General features: G+C 43.2%; 1 long non-coding RNA gene across 3 annotated transcripts; it reads left to right on the top strand.

Moving 5' to 3' along the window:
- Positions 1–1,490: 1,490 nt before the first annotated feature.
- On the top strand, positions 1,491–4,764 carry LOC123117774 (uncharacterized). Of its 3 annotated transcripts, XR_006457513.1 has the most exons (9): positions 1,491–2,077; positions 2,150–2,221; positions 2,492–2,596; positions 2,924–2,977; positions 3,253–3,351; positions 3,732–3,948; positions 4,050–4,102; positions 4,177–4,262; positions 4,342–4,764. It is a non-coding gene; the product is annotated as an uncharacterized lncRNA (long non-coding RNA). The 3 variants fall into 3 exon arrangements; XR_006457512.1 differs by having other exon boundaries at positions 1,491–2,221; positions 3,728–3,948; XR_006457511.1 differs by having other exon boundaries at positions 1,492–2,221.
- The last annotated feature ends 3,065 nt before the right edge of the window (positions 4,765–7,829 follow it).

Genomic DNA, 7,829 nt, shown 5'->3' with positions numbered 1-7,829 from the left:
GGGTACGCCAACGGCGGGTCGTTGCCGCCCTCGAGGTACGTGAGCACGCCCTCGAGTGTGCGGCCAGGGACGCCCCACCAGAGGTGGCGCCCCTCGATGTTCTGCCGGCCGCCGACCACCGGAGCGCCGTTGGTGGACGCCAAGCGCTGCTGCTGGCGGCGCTGGAAATACGCCGCCCAGGCCGCGTGGTTGTCGGCGGCGTACTGGGGGAGGGAGCGTTGGGCGTCGGTGAGGGACGCGCGCACGATGTCGACCTCCTCGGCGAAGTACCTCGGCTTCGCCACGGCGTCGGGTAACGGGGGAATGGGCACTCCCCCGGCGCTGAGCCTCCACCCCGTTGGCCCGGCGCGCATGTCCGGCGGCGCCGGGATGTTCGCCTGGAACAGGAGCCAGGACTCCTGTTCGCGGAGCGAACGGCGGCCGAAGCCGTTGGCCCCCGCCTCGTCTCCGGGGAAGCGTTCTGCCATGGCGACGGCGGGGCTGGGCGGGCTCGGGAGAGGTAGAGGGAGGGGCTGGGCGGCGGCGCTCAGGAGAGGCAGGGAGAGGGAGGGGCTGGACGGCGGCGAGGGGGGGCTGGTGTGGGCACAGGCGAGTGGAGGCCGCCGGCTTTTATAGCCGGGCCGTGCCCGTGTGTACACGTGCGAGGGAGGGAAGGCATCGGCGCGCCGTCCCGTGAAGCGCCGCTCGTGAGGAATCAATAGCAAGGCTGGCCGGCGGCAGCCTTGCCATTGATTCCCCGCGGGAACCGAGGCCGTTGGGGGAAGACGAGGCGCCGAGTCGCTGACGCGGCTGGCCCGTGTCTTTTTCGCGCCAAAACAGTTCGCCCCAGCGCCCCCGTGCGCCCCCCAGTGCGCCGGGTTCGGGCTGGGTCCGCCGGCGCTGTTTTCGGCCCAAGCCGGCGAAAATCGGGCTCCTGGGGGCGCGACTGAGCCGTTTTTTCGACGCCGGCGAAAAAATCGCCTGGGTAGGCCTTCCTGGGGGAGCGGCTGGAGATGCCCTTAAAACTCCCAAACAATAACATACTTGAGTCAATAATTTGAATCTTTTCTATAAGCACAAGGGAAACAACTTTTGAAAAGGCATGTGCTATCGTAATGGCACACTATAATGTTGGATACCTTTTTTTGAGAAATATAATGTTCGATACCTAAATTTGGTTGGACCCGCTTATCCCAATGGCCCCCTGATGGCTGGCTTTCCTGGCCCAATCTTCTATATCTAAATAGGGGCACCCCACTAGGTGATTTTCCTGCCTTGTCATGAAGCCACGTCACCCGAATTGTTTTATCCATTGATGCAACATAGATGGGTGATCTACAGCCGTCAGATCAAGCGTTGGTCAAAATTACTAGGAGCTGCCACCGCTAAGTGAAGATACCGTTTCGTGCTCCAGCCACGCCGCTCGCTGCTGGCCTCTGATTTCATTTTCTGGGCTGAGTGTAGACTTCACCATTTGGACACTAAAAGGCCCATTCCAAGCCCATAGGCATCTATTGTTCAGGATACGTACGACCCACACCCATCTGTCAAGAATCGCTAAAGAAAATCCCTTCCGTCAGCCGCCGCAACAATCCCTTCCCGCAGATGTGCACGACCTACCCTTCCCCGGCCAGCCGCCGCCAACCATGCTTGCCTCTGGCCAGCCGCCCCTGCTGACCCTGCCTCCCTCATCGCCGGCGGTCCCCGGTAAGCACCTCTCCAGAGATGCGGGATCAAGCCGCCGCCACCATGGATTCAGCCGCCACGCCCCAATCGATGGTCCTCATGGCCAGCCACCGCCGGTGACTTACACCGCCACGCCCAATGCCCCCCTGCCAGTCACGGCCGCTCCACAGATGAGCATTAATTCCACCATATTCCTTCGTCTTCCCCGCTTTTATGTCGCAAACTCTTCCACCTTCCATGCCACAAATGCATATGAAACGGCCTCGCGGCACTCAATTTACTACCGTCATTATCTCCTGCTTCATTACCCTGCAAATGCGGAAAAGGTCGTGCTTATAACCCCTCTGCCATATGCATCGACCACGAACGCCTGCTCACATCCATGTCTGGGAACCAACTACAGCCGTACTAGGTGCACACTCCCTCTTTTCATCCCTCTCTGAATATTTCTATCCTCACAAGATTATGTTGTGCAATTTCTCAGGTTGTGCTAGGGATGAAAGGATGCTGAGCGTGTAGGTTTTTTGCTGCTCAGATTGGCCACATTGTATCACAGGTCGCTTGCTCCTTGCATTTCTTTCAGATTCTTATTTCATAAAATTGTGATTACAATACATGCTTACACAAATTGGTTAGCAGTGCGACCTGCACATGTTTCTAAATTAGGATGGACATAGTAAAAAGCCAATATCATCATTTTACTAATTTATTTGTTTATTTCTATTTTATCAGTACATTATAGTTATTTCCCTCCTGCCGCATGCTTCTTGTTTTCAGTCACCTGGGATTTCTCCTATCCCTGAACTTATGTTTTAATTTTTTGCAGATTGCTCTCCGAATCGAAAGGTGCTTCAACTTCTGTTTAGTAGGTCTCTTGCTCCTCGGATTGCCTTCATTTCAGTTTTGCAGCGGTCTCCTGCTTCTTACATTGGTATGCGAACATATGCACCATCCATTCCTTTCCATGCATATTAGATACCATATGGATTTCCTACCTTGGATTGTTTTCTGTGATATATTTATTCAAACATATAGGCTACAATCTGCTTCCATAGGCAATTTTGTACGCATGCTTTGCAAAGATGGATAGCGCCGAAAATTCTTATACAAATCATGGTATCCAGTCAGTCCCACGTGGTCGTGGGCGCCCCCATCGTCAGTCACAATTAGAAACACCTTACATGCTTATGGTTGCAGAAATATTTTTGTATGTGTTAAGCCAGTAATTTGTTTTGCATTGTTTACCTCTGTTTTTAAGGTTCACGAAGCTACTGACCCTGAAAGAGTGGTGATGCGAGTGAGATTCTGAGAGGTAATTTTTGTTCTTTCAAACACATTCCATGTTAGAAAGATATTAATTGTCTTAGACGACCTAGACTACATGAAACACATTCTATGTTAAAAAGACATCAATGGTCCACGTTCTTTCTATTGGAAAAACAGGAAGGTCTCAATTTTCTTATGGGTTGGACCATTGTATTTAGTTATATTGTTATATAATGGTCTCAATTATATTTGTAAGCAATGTACCACATATCAGTTTTTTCATTTAGTAAAGAAGTGATCTTATCTTTATGAATTTCTCAGATTTCTCTCGGATCAAAAGGAGCTCGACGTTATGCTTCACAGATCTCTTCCTGCTCGGACTGGATTCATTGCTTCATAGGTATCTTGCAGCTCGCATTGGTACGAACACACTCACTGCTGAATTTAGTTAGTTACACTTGATGAGCATATGCACCTTCTATTTATTTCAGTGCATATTACATAGTAAAATACCATATAAATTTCTTCCTCTTGATTATTCTATTCTATTTATTTGTTCAAACATATTGGCTGCAATCTACTTCAAGGCATCCTGGTAGGCATTTAGTCTTACGTAGTAATGAGCACCCTTGCCGTCAATCACAACATGTTGTCACACCCTTAAATTGAGGTCAGTTAGGATAATACAAAAAAGATTTCTATGAGTAAGCCACTATTAGAGAATGTGTTCCTCACAATCTCCACTGATGGTACGTACAAATATCTCTTCCAAGTATATGACAAAGGGATTTGATAGGCAGATAAAAAATGGAGTCTAATGATGGATCATCCGGTTCATCAAGTGAAACAATCAATGAAATAGAAAATCATCCAGAATGTCGCTATATGACACCAAATGAGATTGTTTGGCGCTTGCCAGAGAGAATGAAGATTGATTCAGTATCCAGGTTCCCCGTAAGTTATGTCATAAAGAAAAGCTTCTCGGTTGACAATGCACAAGTGTTACCTTCTACAAAGGTTGGCTAATTTCTTTTCATTCAAAAAGTATGTTCTTCCTAATTTTAACCATATTACCTACTACATACAAAGTACTAACTTGAAACATGAAATACTTCCAGCCATATCCATGCAAAGAAATGATGACCCATCCATCTTCGAAGAATATCGAGAGGTTTGCCATCAATCCCAAAATAGCATTTACATTCTCTATCTAAACATCGCCGACCCAACAATTTCTATTCGCAGTGCGATGACCCATACACCAGAGGATGCAAACAATACTACACCTCCCTCTTGCCAACCCGCAACTAATGTCATTGAGAAAAAAATAGGTAATAGTTTTAAAACTCTCCGCATAAATCGGTCGGTTCAGATTCAACATGAAATTCAAATGATGATTTTTTTTCACAGGTACTCTTTGGCTAAAATGAGCATTGAACTTTCAGAAGATGAAACCACCAAAAAAGAGATTATTGTGCATTTAGGACATGCGAGGGAAAAATGGCATTGTCAAGGTGCATGCAATCACAAGAATAATGCTGCACAAGTTAGCAACATGAACGACATAGAAGAGATGCACCTACGAGCTACACTACTACCTTTCTACATAAAATTTAGTTACATCCTTGCTTCAATTGTAATCGCGACAAACTCATGTTATTACTATTTCCTAATGACCCTATGCATATTACCTATGCAATTATTAAGTCTGAATTGTGAAGTCCATGGGTGATATGCACTTTACAGAGCTGATTATTTGTATTTTAATTCAATTGTTCTCAAATCTATTAACCTTGATGGTTCAATAAATATACAAATATATACTTCCTTTCATGATTTGAATTATTTATCGGCGCATCAATTATCATCTACAAAATCCCGCAGCAACGCGCGGGGTATCAACTAGTTTTCATATGAAGCAGACCCAGAAGACCCATCAGCCTTGAAATTCAGTGCTCCAGTGGGTAACGTTGACCCATTTCGATCATAGCAAGAGTGATTACCGATCATCATTTTGTGGACCAGTGTTGTTAGGTATTGTAAGGGAGATTTGTCCAAAAAAAGGTGTTTTAAGGGAGAGTATCCTATGATACCATGTTATGGGCGTTTCCGTGAAACAACTTGTGATAGACAACTAAAAAGCTTTTAGCATTAAAAAGATCTAAGTACATCGAAACGAAACACATCTACGATCTCATAAAATTTCAAATATATCAAAACACAGTTAGATATAACTACATATCGCGTCGCGAATAGTACATGGCCAGCCGCACCCTTAAATATGATAACCTATATTTTTCCGTTGTTTGCAGGAGCTATGCTTTTTAATTAACTTACAGCAGGAGGATTCAACGTACTTTGTTTTATTTGTTTATAATTTGATGAGAGGCAGCGGCGTTAATATGGGCCTTATGCACGCCTGCTCATGTGAGTCGTCCGGTCTACGAAGTAAGGGCAATTTTACGGGAGCTCCTATACGGCGCATTAAGCGCCGGTACAGGCAACTGGCGCCCACTGGCGCTATCTGGTGGGCCGGCCCAGGAACACGCAGAGAAAAAACCTCCCAAAAAAGCTGCTTCTAACAGGAATCGATCTCGCGCCGTCTAGTTACGACGCAGCGTGCCTAACCAGTACATCTACTACAACCTACTGATTCATTACAGCGCGAGATGGTTAACAACAATACTAACGCACTACTTCTGGTACAAACAATTTAGAAAGACGTGATTTTTTGGAAAAGAAAAAAACCTGGAATAAGTTTTAAAAAATCTCGAATTAGAAAAAAGTTCATGTATTCAAAAACTTTCACCAAATTTTATAAAAGTTCACCGTGTATTACATAAAGTTACATTTTTTTAAATATGCTGAACTTTTTCTGAATACATGCTGAACAAAATTTCTCTACACTATGAACATTTTTTATACACACTGAACATTTTTCAATGTATGGTGAACAATATTCAAATACACATAGAACTTTTTTTTAAATACGATGAACTCCTTTTGAATACATGCTGAACAAAATTTCTATACATGATGAACATTTTTTTATACACACTGAACATTTTTTCAATGAATGGTGAACATTTTTCTTCAATATGGTTAACAAAAATTTGGAATTCAGAACTATTTTTGAAACGTGAACAAAATTCGAAAACATGAACAACATTTGGAATTTCTAAAAACCATTTTCCGAAAATTCAAACGAATTTCGAAAAATCTGAACATATTTTGGATATTGAAAAAAGTTCATCCAATTCTAAAATAGTTCATCAAATTTTAAAAAGTTCATAGATTTTCAAAAAAAGTTCATTGAATTTGAAAAAAAAGTTCATCAATTATGGAAAAAGTTCATGGAATTTGGTGAGAAAAGTTCATCGATTTTGCAAAATTTCACCGAATATGAAAAAACTTCATCGATTTTGAAGAAAACTTCATCAAATTTGAAAGGAAGTTCATAAAATTGAAAAAAAGTTCGTTGATTTTGAAAAAGACAGTAAAAGGAAAAAGAAAAAGGAAAGGCGAAAAGAAAGAACAACAGAAAAAAAGAAAAAAGAAAAACACGTGGTCGTGTAATTTAAAAAGGAAAACAAAAAACAAAAAAGGAAGAAGAACGAATAGTAGACGGAAAAACTAAAGCATAACCATATCATGCCCTGTGCTCGCGTGGTTGAACTTGCTGTCCTTGATGCGGAGGTAGGTGGTTCGAATCCTGGTAGCCCTTTTTGCGGATTAAGACAAAAAATAAAAACACATAATGGGCCGGCCCAGTGCGCCGCGGGGGTGTGCGCCCGTTTGCGCACATGCATGTAACGGGCGCAACGGGCGCCGTTTAGGGAATGCCAATTTTACGATATGTACTGGGATGGTCATAGGGGGAAGTACCCTGCTCCCACCTGTTGCGTCACAGCGCCGTCATATTTTCTGTCGGTGGCGCCCTCGCTTCATGGGTGCCCAATCGCATTCACCATAGTAACTAGAAGATACCCCGTATGCTACAACGAAAAATCATTAGAAAGTATTTGAATTCATATTGATTATGGTGTATGGTCTATGTTGAGAACTATCCAAGAGATAAGGATCTTCTATATCTAAATAGCTAGCCTCCACTAACTATTTCTCTCAATATGCAGGCATGCCACATCATCCCACAACATGCATGAGAAAAGGTCCACCCCGCTATCATATGTCTCTTAATATGCAAGCACGCCACTTCATCATTAAACGTGCATGAAAAAAGACTCATCTCAATATGCAAACATAATACATAAGAATTTTCATTCTTCTATGTTATTTATATTTAATAAACATTTTACAACTATACAATAATTGAACATAATAAATTATATGTATTTTCAGTTTTAGCTTTTTATGTTATTACTTCAAATATTCATGTTTCATACGACGAATCACATTGAAATATGCTGCAAAATATTCCCGCAACAACGTGCGGGGTATCATCTAGTGTCAAAGTTATTGGTGGATCATCCTTGTCAAAGAAAAGACATTATAAATGAATCTTGTGCCTAATATAAAAGAGGTTTGAATGTTTTTAATCATCCTATATTTGGTCCGATGATAGCAGAAGATACCAATATGACGTTAAATGAAAAGCTAGGTCGTGCGTGTATTGATTGTTGACTCAATCACCCAAATATAAGTGTGAAATTGAACACGTCAATTTGCCAAAAGTTTAAATTTGTGGAACCTAATGACGTCGCTTAAGATGATGGCAAAAAATTAATCTAGGCTGGCTGATGTGCCCTAGGTACTGCGTCAGTACGTGCTGCGATCTATCGGTTGGTGTTGGATTTGGAACTCCACAGCCTAATAGCGGACTTTGATGAGTTTGCAAACAACATGTCCCATACGGTAACAGCCTAATTGCAAAGGAGGCA

The sequence above is a fragment of the Triticum aestivum genome, chromosome 5B (assembly GCF_018294505.1).
Source record: "Triticum aestivum cultivar Chinese Spring chromosome 5B, IWGSC CS RefSeq v2.1, whole genome shotgun sequence".
Classification (NCBI taxonomy): domain Eukaryota; kingdom Viridiplantae; phylum Streptophyta; class Magnoliopsida; order Poales; family Poaceae; genus Triticum; species Triticum aestivum.
The sequence above is the reverse complement of the archived record's forward strand: the minus strand, read 5'-3'. Positions and strand labels throughout refer to the sequence as shown.